Below are 20,926 nucleotides of genomic sequence, written 5' to 3'. Positions count from 1 at the left end.
AAGAAAATGGCCATTTGTAACCCAAAAGAGGGTCCTCAATGGAACCGACCTGCTGACACCTTGATCTCAGACTTCCAGCCTCCAGAACTGTGAGAAATACATGTCTGTTGTTTAAAGCCACCCAGTTTTAGGTACTTTGTTACAGCAACCATGAGGCAGAGGAAACAGGGAAGTCTCTCAGTGTCATTTGGGGCCATTTCAAGTCGGTCACCTCACTCATTTCATAAAGGACAGCAACTTTTGTTCAGAAGTCAAGATCATTTGGCAGGAAACGTGTTCGCTAGGGTGTGTGATTATCCTCGTGCACTCACGGCCACGCACATGCACGCATGTGAAATGGTTCATGTCTCATGTCACCTTGTGAAGTATGAATGTGTTCAAGCAGAAGACAAGGGACAACGGTCTAGACCAAGCTCTGCCACCAGGAAGTGTGAAGCCCACTGTCCATCACTCTTCTCACCCGTAACTTGAAATCATTGGTCTGTGGGCTCACTGAGGGGAGGGAGGGCTGTGTCTCCCTCCTGCCCCACCTCCCTCTTTTCTTCTCCACTGCTCCCTGCCTGGCCCTCCTCTTTCTGTCATCTTTCCACAAAGCAGGGTTGCACACTGACATGCTGCAAGCACGGTGTTAAAACACAGTTAACAACAAAACAGACACGCTTGCTCTGCTCATGGAGCTTCTAGCTGAAGACGAATATGGACGAAGAACGAGCAGTAAGGGAATTCCCTGGCAGTCCAGTGGTTAAGACTCCATGTTTCTACTGCCCGGGGCACGGGTGCCATCCCTGGTCAGGGAACTAAGATCCTACAAGCCACGCAGGGCAGCCAATTAAAAAAAAAAAAAAAAAAGAACAAGTTTTAACAAAGTGTGACACTTACTCTGACCTGGAGAAACCTACACACTTCTGGTTACTGCCCCGATTAGGGGACGGTTTTATTCATCTTTGTATTTCTAGTGCTTCACAAGGGGCCTGGCACATAGTAGGTGTTTAGTAAACGGTGTCTGGACTGACAGTGCAAACAAACGAATGAGGAGCTCCTTGAATTCAAGGAGCTCCTTGAATTCAAGGAGCTCTGGGTTCTTCTAACTCTTTGATCTTAAATTTATGGGAAGAAGGGGCTGCAGGTTAATACTTTTTACAGTCTTTACATTTCCACTTTTATCTTCTGTGGATTTATTTATTCATTCAACAAACATTGTAAATATTTGTGCCCAGGCACTGTCCTAGCCATTGGTAAATAGCATTAACAGCAGAATCAAAGTTCCTGCCCTCAAGGAGCTTACATTCCAGAATCAGAATGAGAAATAGACCATAAACAAGCACGCATAGCGTGCAATATAAATTCAGGTACTGACAAGTTCAAGTAAGATGTCAGAGGGTGTTGGAGATTCTTTGTCAGGAAAGGCTGTAGGGGAAACCTGTATGAGAAGCGAACATTTGAGTGGAGATCTGAATAAAGTGATATTTTATAAAAAATAAGCTCTTTAAACCATGAGTCATTATGAGCCCAGTGCCGGCCCTTCGATTTTGTGAATACAGTCTGTACCCAAGGATGAAAGGATCTTCACAGCAGCCCTGCCATGGTGGACATGTCATCTTGGCTTGATGAGTGATCACAGCAGTGCAACGTGTTGTGCTGTCAGACATTTAAAATGAAGCGGGTTCACCTTTTACTGAGCTCAAATGCGTCTTCCCTTCATTTCCACTCATGGGAACTAGTTTTGCTTTCAGTGAACAGATTGATGTCTGTTCATCAACATTTTTATTTTCCTCTGCTTGGACCATAGCTGGACTCCATTTCCTGTCCCCTTTGCAGTTGGGAACATGTGCCTGAGTGACAGCTGAAGCAACGTGGGCAAATGGCTGTGTGTCCCTGCTGGGCCTGACCCCCGCAATGTGCTGGCTTGAGCCCCTTACTGCTTTCTCCCCTCTGCCGGCTAAACACAGATGATGATGAGGCTCTGGGGATGGCAGAGCAACAATTTGGAAGGAGTTCTGGACACCAGGATGGCCAAGTGAAAGAGAGAAACCCCATGAACTTATTCGCTTTCCCAGGACTGCCTACGTGAGCTAGAAACAGCTTTTCACTTTGTTGAGCCAATATCTACTAGGGCTTAATTCTATGGCTGTGTTGAGCTAACCCATGTTTGGTTTTAATATTATAGCAGCGAATCTAGTTCTCATGATGAATACACCCTGGAACAGAAGAATATATCTCTCAGGCAAGCCACTCGCTTTCAACACCTCTGTACCATACTGCATAGATTCTACTTGCAGACATGTCCTAATATCTACAATTGATCCATTTAAAACCCATAGGGTCTCAAAAGACAAAATGAGGGAAAGTACAGCATATGGACAATCTTTTATAAATCTGTATTTACATCTTAGAGTACATGAGCTGGCACACGAGGGTAGTATAGTAGGTGGTCAACAAATGTTGGTCCAATGAACAAATAACAGTACTCTGATGGGCTTTATTCACCAAGTTGGTAGAGAGAGGTGTTCTTTGGCAGGTTTCTTACTTGTGAGCACTTAGGGATCAATGTCTGTGGATGATGTGTGCACCACAGAGAGACCTTGAACATGACCTAAAGCCAAAGGAACACGCTATCTTACTTCTGGCTAAACAAAGATAAGAGAATAGTAGCTTAAAATTGCTTTTCCCACCTGTTTTATTTTCATGGAGATCTGAATGATAAAATTTGGATTATGCTTCCTTTAAAAAAGGATTTTGTAGCTAGAACTGCCAAATCTCTACTGGACCTAGAGTCCTAGCACAGCCCATCTGTTCAGCCTGGAAAATTGGGTGTTGCCTTCCTTCTGAAGGGACTGGTTGTGCAGACCTGAGTCTGTTGTGAAGAACACGCTCTTGTTTTCAGAATGTTTCAAGCCCTTACTACTAACACCAGATAGAGGGCTATACTCTTTCTACACACTCATTCAGCAAATAAACTGTCATCTTCAATCTCTGAGCCAGGCATCAGGGAAGCAGCAGGCATCATGCCCCTGGGGGCGTTTAAGCAAAGCTGGGCAGTCACGAGCCTGTGTGCTTTTGGTAGTTCTCTCTCTTTTTTTATAAGTTGTTTCTGGGCATCGACTGAGCTCCAGTTATAGTTGAGGTTCTACTGTGGAGGGCTATAAGTGTGATGATTCTTAACTTATTTGTTACTTATATCCAATCTCTTTCCAAAAGCTCTGTGGTACAAATATGCAAATAATAGAACAAGATAAAAAATGAAGCATCATTAAAAGTACATGTTTGCTAACACAATAAACCTTGTAAAATTAGAATAGAAATGCTCATATCCACTTGCATATTCTAAAGTCCTACATTTATGCTGAGCTGCAGTTTAGACTCTGAATTTCCCAGTAGCCAGTGTAGGGGAAAGTATGATCGGTCACGCAATTCAATCCCACCTGATGAACGTACATCAGCTGCTCAGGAAAAGCACTAGAAATGAGAAAAGGAGAAATTTCTCCTGGGGGAACAATTCACTGTATTGTTCTGAACCAAATCCACCATCATGTTTTTACAATAAGTGTAACAGAAAGAGTGTAGAATCGCTTGGTGTTGGCCACTGTTATGACGCCAAAGCGCTCTTCACAGCATTGGTGAGAATGAGGGCCAACATGATACTATCCAGGAGCACAGCTTTTGAATGGTCAGATGTGATAAGAGTTTTAATGGAATAGGGACTCAATTTCACAACCAAGTCTGTATGTTTATTTTCCACAAGTGAGATGTTGATAAGCCCTGGAGAAGAGAGATTTTGTGGTTACCGTCTGCTTCCTGATTTGAAGACTCTCAGAGCATAATAGTTGCATAGTCAGTCTCCTGCCTTTCATCCCTTCCCAGACTTAAGTCCCAGATTTCTAGAGATTTCAGTCTTTCTCATCTTCCCTCATCAATACCTACTCGTTGGCGAGCATCTTTTGGTTATTTGAGAAGCCATCTCTGTGTCCCACCCCTGCCCCCCCACTTAAGGGGGGGCAGTCATGGTTCTAGAAATTATTTTAAAACTTCTGCTTCAAAATGTCACCTAACAGTACCTCACATAGGCTCTCAAAATCTCACCTTAAGAAGACAGTGGCCATGGCACCACCATTTACAATAACCAAGACATGGAAGCTACCTAAGTGTCCATCAACAAATGAATGGATAAAGAAGATGTGGTATCTATATACAATGAAATACTACTTAGCCATAAAAAAGAATGAAATAATGCCATTTGCAGCAACATGGATGGACCTAGAGATTATCATAGTAAGTGAAGTAAGTCAGACAGAGAAAGACAAATATCATACGATATCACTTATATGTGAAATCTAAAATAAGATATAAATGAACTTATTTACAAAACAGAAATAGACTCACGATGGTTACCAGAGGGAATTAGCAGGGGGGGAGGGGCAGAGGAGATAAATTAGGAGTTTGGGATTAACATATACACACAACTAAGTATAAAATAGGTAAACAACAAGGACCTCCTGTATAGCACAGGGAACTGTATTCAATGTCTTGTAATAACCTATAATGGAAAAGAATCTGAAAAAGAAAATATGTTGATATATGTATGAATATGAATTGCTTTGCTGTATATCTGAGGCTAGCACAACACAGTAAATTAACTATACTTCAATAAAAAAAAAAGATAGCGGGACTCCTGTGAGACTCTGAGAAGAAATTCCATCAGCCACAACACTTGGCAGTTACACTGAGAATCATGATTTTTAATTGGCAGATGTTGCCCCTGAAGAAGATCAATGCAGCGTTCCTGGGAGAAGATGGAGACCCACAAGGCCCCTCCCCACGGGCTAGACCATGAGTGTCTGAACCGTCAACAACCACAGTTTTACACCGCCATTCTTCTGATGCTCATTTTTCAGGTAACCCATTTCAAAAAAAAAGATGACTTTTTTTGCAGCATTGCTGCTGTCCACTGTCCTAATCAGAGGCTTCCATTTACTATCTGGTGAGAGGCTATGATTGTCAGAAAATGAAAGACAAGTGGCAGAAGGGGATTAGCAAGAGATCGCCTCCTGGGAGGTGTGTGTACCCAAAGCAAAGCATTATAAATGGGGACAGAGAAGAGACCTGGGAGAAGTGCCCTAAGAAGGATCCCCCATGTGGAGAGACAGTAAGGATTTAAGAACCCAAGAGAAGCTCCTTAACGTGAAAAAGAGAATGTAAAATACTGCAAACATACTAAATGATGAAATGCTATGGGCATTCTTTCTAAAACCAGAAATAGAATAAAAATGCCCTCTATCACAATTATTACATAACTTTTTTACAGATATTGTGCATTATGTTTAATCAACCTGGCTTATGACGTACCACGTATTGAGCTAAGCACTGGGGACAAAACAGTGTGCAAAGACAGGTAAGGCACCTGGCCTCATGGAGCTTGCAGTCTATAAGGGGGATAGCTAGATATTAATTAAATAATTATATGCAATATGTAAACTTGTATGGGTAGTAAACGTCACAAAAGAGAACTCCATGGATACTTCGAGCATATGTAATTTGAACATTGACAGAGAAAAGCCTTCCCAGGGAAAGTGAGCACAGAGCACATGTGGAACGATGTCAGGAGTTTACTAAGTAAAGAAGAGTCCATGGAAGAGTGAGTGGAAATGACATAATATAGGAGGGGCCAAAGGTCAGCAGAGCTGGAGTTTGAGAGGTGGGAAGCAGTGTGATAGATCGAGGTGGCGTGGTCATTTCATGTTGAAAAGATAGTCCAAGGTGTAGTACTGGGAGTAGACCAGACATGTTAAGGAGCTATGATCTCCATGAGGATAAGATTTGGTGTGAGCTTGGACAAAAGTGATGGTGGTGGTGGAGGTAGAGGGAAGTCGACAGGCTCAACCAGCACAATAGCATATGAAGCAGAATTAAGGGGAAAAGTATTGAGAGGAAGGGGCACCGTGCTCTCCTCTGCTGGCAATACAATTATTTACCTAGAAAACCAAAGATAATCAATGAAAATTCTTTTAAATTATTGAGTTCAATAAAAGGCAGACTATCTAATATTATATGAAAATTCTATATTTCATCAATAAACCTGCTATAATAAGAAATTAGTGTATTCATAAGCAAAATAATATAAAACACTCAATAGTAACCTAAATAAGAAATGTGGTGAGAACCAAAAAATAATGAAACTGAAAATGTTACTGACTGATATAAAAGAAGATGCGAATGAAAAAATAAATATGGTAATCCGTAACAGGAAGAGTACATTTCGTGAAGATATCAGTTCTTTGCAAACTGATTTATAGATTGAATACAATACCAATATTCCATAACGCTCTCAAAAATCTTGGTAAAATAATTTGACAAATCATCTGGCAAATAAACAGATAAATAATTGAAATTTTTGTTGTTTGTTTTAAATTGTTGTTTTTAAGTAGAAGAATGTAGAGGAATTTCGCTTCCAGATAGGAAATCTTCTGTAGCTACTCTCATTAAAAAAATTACACATGTGATGCTGATGCAAGACTCAACTAACATTTTAACAGAAAGGAGGAGCTATGGCGTTAAAGCAGATAGCAGCACACAATAAAAGAGCATCACAACCCCATGGGGAAGGAGTGGTATATTTAACAAATGGGGTTGGATTTAACATTATGGTCTTAGGAAAGACTCCCTTAGGAGTCTTGTTTTGAGCCATGACAGCTGATAGAAACTACCACAGTAAGAAAAAAATATATGTGAATTTTCTAAGTTTTTGAATTTTGCACTCAAAATTCAAACTCATCAAACTCTTTCATGAGCTGTTATCCCTAATAAACTTTAAGTCTTACTCCAGCACTTTTCTTTGCAAATAGAAGGTAAGAAACGCCCTAATACAAAGGTTTTGTAATATTCCTTTTCAGCTGTAGGTGTTACCCAATTTGGTTATAAAGTGTGATGAACCTATAAATTGAATACGTACTTTACCTCCACAGGGTCCAATACCTCCAATATTTTTGTCTAGTATGTTCTTAATTGTTCTTTATTCTTTAGATTATTTTTTCAAGTGATCCCTTGAACAACTGGCTCAGAGGTATGCTGGGACATACACATACTTGGGGGTCTTCAGTGTATTTAAATATTATTCCATATGGGAAGAAACACTAATATATTTTCTCTCTCGTCTCTCTGTCTGCAGTGACTAATTCACTCCCGTGAAACATTTGGAGGAATGTAGCTAAAGAGAAACATCTAAAGTTTATGCATATTTCAGAACCTTTCTCATTTTGTTTCAATTTCCTACGAGATCTACCATTTCTAAATTTATTAAACTAAACGATTAAACGCGGAACATCAAACTGGCCTGGTGAAGGGGAAATGCAGATCAGAGCAACAACAATTTACTTCAGGACGCTTTTCTGAGCCTGCGTGGTCAGGCAGTCTGAGAAATGTGGTGTAGAGTCAGACATGAAGGGGGCCTCTATCCTTCTCCTAGGACTTCACAGTCTGTGAAGAACCACAGTCAAGGGGAGAAACACTAACACACTTTCTCCCTCCTCTCTCTGCCTGCACTTGGAGCTCTCAAGAACCAGGACAATGACACATGTCAGCTTTCCATGTCATCTAAAAAAGCTTCAGTCTCTCTCCACAATGAATCTCTTTTCCTAGCAAAGGCCTGGATACTTCATTGCTTAGTATGATTCCTTTGAACGGGTTCTCCCTTTCAATTGATTTGGCTAGATCTGGCCTAGCGCATACTATCCAGGGGTCTTACGTGCTATAAAACCTGTGCTCTTCGTTGATCTCTGACTCTATGCCGTGCACTACGTTACGGTTTTACACGCATTATTTTATTCAGTTCTCACCACATTTGAGGTAGACGTCATAATTTCCGATTCACAGATTTAAGGAAAAAATAACCAATAGTGGCTTTGTCACCAGATTCACCCATTTATAATGAGGTCATTGATGCTAGCTACTTCTCTAAATCGGCAGAGATGGCAATACCTTAGAACAAATGTTACACGTTGTGTGAGGAATCGCTGATGTGCCTTCCTAAGTTACGGAACTGCAAGGATTCCGTTGGCTTAGGCGATGATTCAACAAAAGCTTCTGGGCTTGATTAAATGTATTCACTTGCAGGATGGATGCTGGAATGGGAAACACAGACATTGGTAGCCTACGCACTCTCCTTAGGGCTCTCAGGGTGGCGGATGGCGATGGTGGGTGTGGGTGTAATGCACTGAAGGATGGCACAAACCATGTGAGTTCAGCGACAAACACAGGAGCTGTCAACCGAGCAGTGGCGCTGAAACTCTAAGGCGAGAAGGGCCTTGAAGAGTGAGCGCATCTATGAAGGCATCTTAGAGGAAGTGAAGTTTGCGCTGGCCCTGAAGCTTCGTTTATCTGGAGCACGACATCCTGACTCAAGTTGGTTTTGACAGCAAAACAAGTATCCCATATAATAAAGATGCATCAGGAGAGCAGGCTCACGGCACCTCGCTACCAGGGCTCCAGGTCTGCTTCTCTGTGGTTGCTCTCAACTGTGTCCAGCTCTGAGCTTTGGATAGTATCACCATGACACAGCTGTTCTAGGAGCAAAATCCAGGCGGGACAATAAAACCCAGAGGAAGAATAAGACCTTCTTTTTCTCTGCCTCTTTCTTAGGAGCAAGGAAAACACTTCCCGAATTCCTGCAGCAAATTTTCCCTTATATAGCTCATTGACCAGAATTGCATCACATGTCTGATACTAAACCAATCACTTGGTTTAGTGAGATTACCAAAGAGAGAGATTACCCTGATTGGCTTGTACCAACTAGGATTTACTCTTGGAGCTGGGGATGGGGTGGGTTTGGGACGGGGTGAGTTTCTGAAAATAATTTGGGTTCCTGTATAAAGAAGAAGGACAAAAATGACATTGTGCTATAGGCCACTGAGTATGTTATGCACATAGATTTGTTTTCTATAATAAGAATAGTGAGAGGACAGTCTAAACAGGGGCAAAAGGGAGGCTACTTATTTGAGGAGTAATGATTAATTTGACTGAAGCTCGAAGGCGTGAAGGGGAGCTAGATCCAGAAGAAGGTAGAGCCTGGGCTGTTGGCATCCTCAGCCTGGAACATTCCTCAGAACCTTGACATGAATGCCCCATGTACCCTTGAGTGCACATATTAGATGCTGATGTGTCTTTGGTTAACTGATATTCGGGCTGAAGGTGGGATGGCTGTTCGGGATGATGGAAAGTTGACAACATGGAAACAGGTCATATTGAAGAGGCTAAATAACCATCCGAGTTAACAGACTGGGCAGCTTTTGCCTCCATTCCGATGAGCATGGAGCCAGCTGGCATCTCTGTATCTTTTGTCCCTTGAAGGGATCTATGTGGTCATCTCCTTCTCTGAGAGTCTGGTTGCCATGGTCCTCCCAGTTGGGGTCAATATGGTACCTTCTCAGTTAATCTTTGCTCTGAACGTGGCACTGCTCTGGTCGTCCCAGGCAGGAACCAGACAAGGCATCCAATGAAGGAAAGGGGTTTCCTTCACTGCCCTGTGTGTGTGAGGTTTGTGGTTTGGGACCATGACATGGAGAAGGGCTGGGGGTGGACTGTTTTGAGATGCTGAACTTCTGCATGATAAAAGGACAATTACGATACTAGGGAAGTTTTGATTTCTCAAAATATTTCATCTGACTCTCCTACCTACAGAGGAAAGAAGGGCAAGTTTCCCCAGAGGAGTCGAAAGTCCAGAGTACGTAGGTAGATTTTCCAAGGTCACACAGCCTGTACATGATGAAGCTGATAGCAGAATTCAAGATCTTCGACTCTCTGCCCTGGGATCTTTTAGGAATTTCTTAGCAACAAGTTGAGGCAGGTCTGTTAGTTACCCATTGCTGCGTAACTAATTACTCCCCAATAGTGGCTTAAACAATACATATTATCTCACAGTTTCTGTAGGTCAGGAATTCGGGAGTAGATCAGCTGAGTAGTTCTGGTCCAGATGAGGCTGTAGTCAAGCTGTTGCCTGGGACAAGTAAAGCCCAGCTTGCCTGGGGTTGCAGGGATCTGTGTCTGAGCTAAAGTTAAATGACTTTTGCTAGAAGCCTCTGTTCTTTGCTGGCCATTAATGGGAGGTGTCAGTTTCTCACCACGTGGGCCTCTCCACAGTGCTTCTTGAGTCTCCTGATGACATGGCACCCGGCTCCACCCTGAGCAAGTGATAGGAAAGATGCAATGTCTTTTATGACCCACACTCAGAAGTCACATGCCATCATTTCTGCCACATTCGGTTTGTGAGAAGTCAGTCACTCAGGGACTTCCCTGGTGGTCCAGTGGTTAAGACTCCGCCTTCTAGTGCAAGGGGTGCAGGTTCAATCCCCAGTCAGGGAGCTAAGATCCCACGTGCCTCAGGGCAAAAAAAGCCAAGACATAAAACAGAAGCAATATTGTAACAAATTCAATAAAGACTTTAAAAATGGTCTACATCAAAAAAAAAAATCTTTAAAAAAAAAAAGGTCAGTCACTTAGTTCAGCCTGCTCTCCAAGGGAGGGGAATTCATCTCCACCCCTTGATGGGAGGGGTATCAAAGAATTTGTGGGCATATTTCAAAACCACCACAGCAGCAAAAGTGCAGCCTGTATCCTGGCATCTGAGATGACTTCCTTGTTGGAAGGCACTGAATTTGAAGGCATTAGAACGCAAGGTGCAATCACAGTAATGATAGACTCAGATGACTCAGTAGGAAATAGCGGGGGTGGGGAAGATTGGGATTTGACTAAAGCTCATCGATAAAAACCTCAATTGCATTGTTTCCAGAGCTACGGATAAGTGAGGAGAGAGAGGCACCTCTTACTGGTGGTGGGGAAAGGGTGAAGTTTCCTGCCCAGCACTCAACCCTGGTGACACACAGTCAAGGCTCACCGTTATCATCAAAATGACATTTCATTCCTATTTCTGTGGGCTGTGTGGCCACAGAGCACCTAAATCTCTGTCTCAAGGGGAGGTCGTTTCCCCATGATCAGAAAACATAGGATCTTTTCCTTGTGTTCTCCTAGCTGTTTCCAAAGCTCTGGAGAGAGGCCGGCATTCCTGGACCAGAAAGGCAAGCACAGAGTGGTACCTCGCCTTCCCCCACTGCAGCCCCAGCGGGGCTTTCAGTCCAATGCCTTCAACCCGGGGAACCTTGAGAGAGCTGGCAAATACTCTACACAGATAAAAGATAATTGAACAAGGAGTGAGTCGTAAAAGGTGACAAAGGGCTATTTCCATAATAAGCTTATCTGAGTAAACTTTCTCAGAGCCCCCGAGTTCCCGAGCAGGGTGTGGATTTGGCAATAGTAAAGAAACAGGCCACGCCAGGAATGTCTGGGGAGCTAATGAATGCCCCTGAAGTGGTTGACGTTCCTATCTCTGCTTTGGATCCCTGCCACCTTGACGCTCATGTCAGCCACTGTTTAATTGGCAAACAGGGTTTCAAAGGCTTGCTGGGCCCTGCTCCCAGGGCCCTGGGGCCTGTTAATGTTTAATTGTCATGTGCAAGGGCCCACTAGCTCCTGGTACGTTTGGGTGTTTTATTGCACTTTGAAAAAGCAGTGTTATGAGTCTCCCTGTTGCTCCATGGGCGTTTTTACAGTCATGCCTTGGAGTCACGTGTCCTTTAACCCCAACTCTGAGGAGCAAAGCCACCGAGTTATGTAGCAGGGGTAGAGCAAGTCACCTTCAGGCTGGAAATATTCCAGATTTCCTGCATTTGCCCTAAAATCAAGAAGTCTCCAGGGAACATATGGAAGGATAAGAAAAAAAAAGAAAGTGGGTCGGGGATTTCGGGTAGGGGAGGAGAAGGAAACATCACAGAAGTGAAATCACTAAGTGCTAGAAATTAGTTGATTCCGCCTTGAGTGGTCAGGGTGTCTGCTGTCCTTGAAGCTGGCTCTGTCATTCATGGCCCTGTTGGAAATCCAAAGGTTCTGTGAGGTTTTTTTTCTTTTTTTCCTATTCCTCTCTTGAAAAAGGTCTATCTGCTTTATATTGTTCATGTAATGTCAAAAGAGACTGTCTTAACAAGACTATATAAACTTCATCTAATTACAGAAGGGAGAAGAAGAAATAACAGAAGACAAATACTTTTTTTCCCTCAAACTACACGGGAACTGTGAATAAAAGCGTAGCTTCCAACTTCCTGACCTTTGAAAAGCACTGCTTTGAATTGAATATGAGTGATTTCTTTGAATTTTCAACTCAGTTCAACTTAATTGAACATATCTCCATTGAGTGCTTACTAAGGGTTCATATCAAATAATTTCTTTAGTTTTGAATTAGTAGCTTTCATAGAAACTGCCTCTTTTGCTGTATTCTGGAAACGTATCAGTTTGTTGTTTTAATTATCCTTTTGCTGATTGTGAATATCTCCCTAAGGAAGGAATGTACAGAAAAATATTTAATTACACCACTTCTATCAGAACAGGCAAACCGTATATTTATCTTGTTTGTTAATTACATATGTCACAGCTAAAGACCAAACATCAGTTCATGTCAACATTAGCCAGAGGGTCTGGCTAACGTCAAGAAGTAGGTGAATAATAAATAAAAAACAATATAGCAAGTAGAAAGGGTATATATCTTCTATATGTTTAGATTAAATCAAAACTCTTTGTTCTCTCTCTGTGCCCATTTCTGCTTTCTAAACATAGTCAGTTTTCATATCAAGGATCTCTGAGAAGTCTGCTTTGCAGCAGAATCACCGCTATGAGCAAGTTCCAGGTTGTCCAGCATGTGGTCAGTTTTCGAAGGCAATGCAGCAGACTTTTAAAGTCTTTCAAAGGATTTAATCTCTTTTTCTCTAGCTCTCTTCTTTGCCTTAGTCTTTCAATTCTTCCCTCTTTACCGCTGACTTAGCAATTCCTCTCCTTTGCCAAGAGGTAAGCAGACAACCTCTTCCAGTCAGAGCCAGCACCTTGAAGTTCAATCACGTCCAGGGTTCCCAGACCCGAGCTCCAGCCTCCTCTGAATGTAGATTCAGGAATAACCTATTATGCACAAAGCATCAGCCCTCCAAATCCATATGCACAGTTAACTAGCTTAGAGCCCTAAAATGTTCTGTGATTTCTTTCTTAATAGAAATGAGAAGTGGTAAAGATGAGAGGCCTTTATTCATACTTTATCAGCTATTTTAAATGAAGGGGTATATTATCCTCTGGATAGATTTACAGTAACACCCATTATGCACCTCTCTCCTATTATCACTAATGGCGGTGAATGCAGGCGCACACGAGCACAGCACTCTGGGCTTTACACAAGAGGCCACTGTGGTCCTTCTGTTATTAACTGTTCCTGCTTCACATTTCTTAAATATCTGCAAAATGAAACAAAACATTGTTCAGGATTTAAAGACTATCTGGGTGTATGTTTTTCAAAGGAAATTGGATTGGTACATTACAAAGGTTTGCAAATTTACTTTATGATAGCAAATGATCCTGACTGTCGCTCACCATTTGGGAAATGCTCTAGAGGGGAGAGCATGGGGCTGGGGGTGGGGGCAAGCCATGCCGGGTTTTCTGTGTCAGCACAGTACGAAGGAATTAGTTGACTCTTCTCTTTCAGTGTTGGCAAAGCCAGGATTTATGTGTGGAAGAGACAGAAACGTGGGAAAAGAGACCATTTTTCTAATTATGGGGAAGAGGCTGGTATACATTGATCGACCCATTCGTTCATGTGTTTGTCTACCTATTCCTTTGCTCTATATATGTGTGGAACACCCACTGTGCGCCAAGCAGTGCTAAGCTATAAGGACAAAATAGTGAAGAGGGTAGACTAGGTCTTTGCCCCCTGGAAACTCACACTTTTCGGAAAGATAGAAATTAAACAATTGATTTCACAGTTAGTGCTCTTGTTATTGCCGTGCAAGAGAAGCACAGGGAACAATGAACATGAGTGAGTGGAGGGGAGAAGCAAGAGAGGCACCTGGAAGCATAAATGCATGAGCTTCATTCTAGAGGAAGCATGAAAGTCATCGTGGTACTGGGACATGGTTGAGGAAGCACTTGCCAGGTGGAAGGGGCAACATGTTCAAAGGCCCTGGGGGCAGCCAGCATTCAAATTCTGGCCCTACCACTCAGTAAATAATAATAACACTGATTGGTCCTTCTTTCTGAAACACTGTTCTGAGGGTATGTTTATTTTCTTCTTTCTATTGAAAAAAGCATGTGATGAGGGTTACCATAGGTAATGAAATTTAAGCTGGACTCCAGCCAAGGAAACCCTTAGTGTTTGGGTTATTAAACTAGCAGAATCCCTACTAACTCCTCCTACCCATCCCCCATCCCCAGACACTCAGGACAGATCACCTTTGTGTTCCTTCCACACAAGGGCCAACTTCTGGCGGACGGGCCTCGGAAGTTCTCTATACACGTGCTTCTCAAATTATCTGTGATGAAAGACCAGATTTTTAAAAATTCTATTGTGACCTGATGATTTTATAAAATATAATAAAAATAAGTTACTAGGAAAATGATCATACACTTTGAGATCACAACTATATTAATTGCTATACAATCTTCTAGATGCTTACTCTCAGTTTCTGTGCTCATCTCATTGCAGATCGATAACAGTTTGCAGACTAGTCCTTCCCTTAAAGGTCAGGACTATTCCTCATCTTCAAATCTTGTCTCATTGACCCTAGCCAGCCTATTAACCAGGAATATATCTACAACTCTTGAAATGATTGACATTTCCTGAATGGACCACCTCTTTTTTTTTTTTTTTTTTTTTTTTTTTTTTTGTGGTACGCGGGCCTCTCACTGCTGTGGCCTCTCCGTTGCGGAGCACAGGCTCCCGACGCGCAGGCTCAGCGGCCATGGCTCACGGGCCCAGCCGCTCCGCGGCCTGTGGGATCTTCCCGGATTGGGGCACGAGCCCGTGTCCCATGCATCGGCAGGCGGACTCTCAACCACTGCACGACCGGGGAAACCCCGGACCATCTCTTGGGCAAGAGGTTTCCCTGCATCCTTCCCCACAGCAAGAAGCAGGATTTCCTTTGATAAACTTGCAGCTCTAAAACTCTAAGAGGCACTTATCTTAAGTCCTGGTATTTCCAGGGCTGGCAGGATAATCCCCGGTGTCCCTGTTTCATGCCTTTCTTTTCTCAAGACTTCAATGTTTTAGGATTCTAAAACCAGCTGATGTGACTGGTTGGGAAATCTGGGCCGGGGAGTCTCAGCATTCGCTCAGGGCTGAAGGGCCTGGGGAGTCAGCACAGGAGGCATGTTTAGGCTTGTTGTTCTATGGGTGGGCTGGGAGTCTAGACAGGGGCAGGTCTCCTGCCCTGCTGGAGGATGGGGAGAAAGACAAGCCAAGGCAAGAGATTGGCTGCAAGGCAGAAAAGTGGTGGGGTCCTTGGGGGCGTTCCCTTTAGGCAGATAGGATGTGAGCTTCTGCAGCGCAAACAGCTAGGAACCCAGCCCCTGGGGGAAGTCAGGGTCGTGGTCAGAAAGCAGCCCCAGACAGCTCTGAGAGGAAGGAACCCAAGAGATGTCAACTCGACTCCCATGACCCTCTTGCTGGTTCTTCTTCCTCTATGTGTCTTTATGGGTTTGGAAGACCTTAGAGCTTAGCTGTCGCCTCTTTTTATCTTCTCACTCTATACTCTTCCCCTAGATTATCATGAAACTAACCCTTAGCCCCACGTGGTAGGCTAAATAATTTTCCCCCAAAGATGTCCACGTCCTAATCCCCAAAACCTCTGCAAAGGTTATTTTTACGTGGCAGAAGGGATGCAGCAGAAGGAATACAGCTCCACCAACACCTTGATTTTAGCCTATAAGACTCATTTCACGCTTCTGGTCTTCAGGCGGTGGGGTGAATCACTCATAGTATGTTCTACTCAGTGTGGCAACAAGGAAGGTACGGGATGGCAGCGGGGAGAGGAAGTATCTGGGACCAGACCATAAAGGCTGGGAACACCACGCTGTGGACCCCAGTTAGGCCACATCCTTCCCACTGGCTTGGGAAGGCAGGGGCCTTTCTCCTCCTGCCTGGTTCACCGCTCGCTCTCCCAGCCTAAAGAGATACAGGCAATTTATTTAGCAGTGAGTGTGAACACTGACCAAACAAGTCAGAGGCTGGCCATAAAGAGCTGGCGTATCCTGGGTACAGCTTAGCTCAGCTTCTAGTCCGGCACACGGGGACACTTGCTCCAAGGCTACGGGGACACTAAAAAGGAACTGCAGTTTGTCATGTCTTAAGAGCAGAAGGAGGATGGGAGTAGTCATCTCCTGGAATTACTCTTGATTATTAAAGGACTTTTGCATGAATAGATGAGAGAACATGGACCAGACAATGATCAGGCGCCTGGGTTCAAAATTTGATGCTACTGTTAACAGACCTTGGGATGCTTGTTTTCCATTTGGAACTCCCATTCTTTATCTGTAAATGGAGTTAATCACACATGGGCCACAAGATTGTTGAGGCTCAAATGATATCAGGTATAGGAAAGTGCCTTGGTTATGTGTTGCTCTTTATAATAATATATGAAAAATAAAACAAAGCAAAATTAGCCAAATGCCACAAAGCAACTACTGGAAGATCTTAGTTCTAAAAGACACAGACTTTTGGGGGTCCACTTTAGAGACTATCCATTCCTTACTAAAGGACGATTGAAGTTCTACTCTGTACAGACTCTTGCACTTTCCAAGAATTTTTCTGATTTACAAACTTTCAGAAAATCTGTAATTTTCCATTTTTGCAGAAGGATGTCAACAGCTCATTTCCCTGTGTCAGGACCTATGGTTCTGACTCTGGTGCCCTCGGCATTTTCTTTCTTTGCCTGTCCTACCTGAATTCTTCCCCTAACATCTTTTTCCTAAGTCCCCTTCACTGATGGTAGCAGCATGGCTTTTGTTTGAAGATGGGCTCAGCTTGTCTGGAGAGTGTAGACCAACTAATATAGCCTTGTCTGTTGGAGGGGGACAAGTGTATTTGTGTCCTTGCCCTGCTAGGGAAGATATTTACACTAGAGGCCTTCTAGAGTCACAGTATCTTAATCAAAATGACACCTCTTCCGTGAAGAGCCTGGATACTGGTGTAAACCAATGGAGAAGCCATTTATGGATGGAGCGGTGATAAAGGAAGATTTTTGAGTTCCATTTAATCATTGTCCTCTTCTGGAAGAGGACTGCATTTACTATCAGAAGCTTTGTATTGATCCCTCAAGCTCAGCTATCTCATTTGTAAAATTGGGATAATAATAATAATATCCTTCTTTCAGGGCTGTTATAAGGAACAGATTGAAATAATGTCCAGCAATCAACTTTGTAAGTGATGAACTCCAGTGTATTAGTCAGCTAAGACTTCATAACAATATACCACAGGCTGGGTGGCTTAAATAACAAAAATTTATTTTCTCACAGTCCTGGAGGCTGGACATCCAAGATCAAGGTGTCAGCAGGGCTGGTTTCTGGTGAAGCCTCTCTCCCTGGCTTGCAGTGAGTCACCTTCTTGCTGCATCCTCACATGGCCTTTCCATGTGCACACAACCCTGGTGTCTTTTCTTCTTCTTATAGGGACACCAATCCTCTTGGATTAGGGCCCCATCCTTATAATCTCATCTTAATTACCTCCTAAAATCTATCTCTAAATACAGTCATAAGGTGTTACAGCTTCAATATATGAATTTGGAGTGGGACACAATTCACTCCATAGTACCCAGTATTCATGCAAAACAATATTATTAAAATGTTCAGTGTTCACCTTGGAAACAAACATAAGTTGGCCATGAAATGTTTCCAAATTGGACTCCGGAAAATGAGTCATTAGTAGTAATATTTCCAAAGTAAAATTAGAACATGTCCTTTCGTTTCTCTTTACCCAGCCACATTCCAGCTATACTTCTCTGCCCTCAGGAACCCATATCAGACTGGATTTCTTCATTAAAACTGCTCCTTGAAGATCTCTGCAGTCACTTAATGGTGAATTATTTCTCCAGGGAGAGAGCCAGTTCTGGTCTAAGATTTGAGCTTTCCTGGTTTCTGGGGCAAGACCACAGATCTGGGCCCTGGACCTCCCAGGGATTCTTCCCATCAACTTGCTACTTGGAGCTCTGCCTTTGGAATATAACAGTTTATACATTCAGGTCAGCATAACCAACCACTGAGAACAGTCCTATCTATTTACCTGAAATCTTGCCCAGTGTTGAAAGGCCCATACAAAAAGACATTCTTTTGAATGGCATCTTACTCAAAATACCATTTTGAGTAATTTCTTTTAAGAGCTATTTCATCCAGGTGTTCACATAGCCATGGACCATAGAAAAGATGGCAGACTTTTGCGGATGGGAGAAAACATGGCGAGAACATGAAACAAAAATCATTTTTCTTACTCAGACTGGGCATGAACAGGAAATGAGTCAGGGGCTCCCGTGAAGCAACCAGCAGCAGGAATGGACCCAGAATGACTATTTTTAAGAATAGCTCTTGATTGAACTACACTTTTTGTTATTTCAATGCTTCTGGTTCTAAACTATCTCCAACAAGAAATAAAGTTTATAGACTGGAAAAAGGACAAATGACTTCACATATTTGCTTGGGGTTGCTTAGCCTGTGTCATGGGGCAAAGTGGATTTGGGGCCTGAAGGAGAGAGGCCAAGTATTCCAACCTGAACTCGAAGTTAGTGGGGACTGGAGCTGGAAACAACTGAGTGTGTCCTATGCTGGGGTGCGGGGGCAGGGAGAAGTGGGGTGGTATTCTGTTTTAAATTTGCATCTTTTTTTCTTCTAAGTTATTGTTACCATTTTTCCATTTTGTTCTTGTAGGTATAGTCATTCATTTACTTAAAAACAATCACAGAACGGCAGTGCTAGGCACTGTGAATGCAGAGACCAATGTTAGGTTTTAAGGAAATTTGGAGGAGGACACATAACAGCTGGGTGGGTACCAAGTATGGTTTTTTCAGCTGCTTAAACATATCACCAAAGACTCAGCTCTCCTCCATCCTACCAACCACCCTTGGTTCCAAATTGAAGCCCTTGTTGCATTAAAATGATTACCAGGACTCAAGGGGGCTACTCACTGTCTCGTCCACATCCATGCAAAAGACAGAAAGCTTCTCCTCCAACCATAAAACTCTATGGGGCCAGGTTAGATGCACAACCTTGGTCCCGTAATTATTGTCAGTGAAATGCCATCCTGTGATGGGTGTGAGGCTGGGCTCCTGATCTGAGCTCTTGAAGGGGTCAGAGGTGCTAACAAAGATTGGCTTAGACTAACCAGAATTCTAAGATGAGCATGAAACCACATTGCTGGTCTGTGGTAGGAAGATGGAATGGTGCTTCAGAGGCAACCCAGAATAGACTAGAACTAATTCTTCCTGATCTTTCATTAATTTTACTTGAAATTGGCATGCTCATAGTTCAACAAAAATCAAATAGTGCTAACATATTTATGGTGATAAAACAAATAGCAATCCTCCCTTCCCTCACCCTGGTCTCAGCCCTCATAGGCAATCATTGCAAGTCTTTTAGTTGTTTCTCTTTGGATATAGTGCTGTGTCTTGTCTTAAATAATACAACATTTTTTTTTCCTGATGAACATGTTTAAACATTATCTATTATATTTCTCTACTAGCCAGAGAGGATATATCACCTTATCCCTCCCCTCCCCCACTACCCATACATAGTTTTTCTCTCTCTATTCCAGGGGTCAAGGGTCTCCACACTAATACTTGTGGGCCAAATCCAGCCAATAGCTTGTTTTTCCATGGTCTCTGAAATAAGAATGGCTTTTACATTTTTAAAGAGTTATAAATGTAAGTATGCTAAAGAGATTGCATGCGGCCCACAAAACCCCAAATATCTTGTCCTTTATAGAAAAAGTTTCCTACTGTATGGCACAGGGAACTCAATACCCTGTATAGGAAAAGAATTTGAAAAAGAATAGATATATGTATAACTGAATCACTTTGCCGTACACCTGAAACTAACACAACACTGTAAATCCGCTATACTCCAATATAAAATTAAAAAAAAGAAAAGGTTTGCTAAATCCTGCTCCATTAAAATGTTAGCAAAATCAGCAATAACTTTTTACATTGTTATGGTTAAGTAACTATTGCTTATTACGGGCCCAAATAATGTACTATGATAATATTCCATTACTTACACATTTTTAAAATCTGGTGTTACTAATTGCACTGTTTTCTCACCTGTCCAGTTTTTTATCTTTCCTCCATCTTTGCCAGACTCTATACAATGTATCAAGTGTCTATTGACATCACTTCTAAAATCCCAAGAATATCATGTGTTATGAGCTGGATGTTTGTGCTCCCCCAAATCCGTAGGCTGAAGCCCTAATCCCCAATATGATAGTATTTAACAGTGGGGCTTTGGGGGAGGTAACTAGGTCACGAGGGCAGAACCCTCATGAATGGGATTGGTGCTCTTAAAAGAACAGACAGAGAGAGATAATCTTCCTTCTCTGTGCAACTTTTTACTTCGATTTTTAAGTTTGTTGAAATCTATGAGTTGCTTAATATTTCCTCTCCCGTTCTCTTGTCATTGTGGATTTATACTTGATTTTTACCTTAATTATCATTTCAGCTGGAGAGTAAATCAAAACGTATGGTCAATATATCATGCTTAAGTGTGTGTGCAGGTAACTCTAACATAGCTAGAATGTTATATATGAGGGGTTCATGCTATGAAAGATCCAAGGATTTTCCTTTGGTTGACAATCATGGAAGATTTCATGGGAAAAGGGATACTTGAGCTCAGATTGAAGGATTGATATTAATTGGACAGGTGCACACGGGACATGGGAAAGCAATTCAGGCAGTGGAAAGAGCAGGAACAGAGGCGCATCGGGTGGGAGAGTATGGGGCACTCAGAATAGCATTCCCAAACCATTGTCTGATTTATCTGGAACTTTCGCCTTAGCTGCTCAAACCCGAAAGGGACAGGGCAGAAATGAAGGATGGAA

The sequence above is a fragment of the Stenella coeruleoalba genome, assembly GCF_951394435.1.
Source record: "Stenella coeruleoalba genome assembly, chromosome: 13".
Taxonomy (NCBI): Eukaryota; Metazoa; Chordata; class Mammalia; order Artiodactyla; family Delphinidae; genus Stenella; species Stenella coeruleoalba.
The sequence above is the reverse complement of the archived record's forward strand: the minus strand, read 5'-3'. Positions refer to the sequence as shown.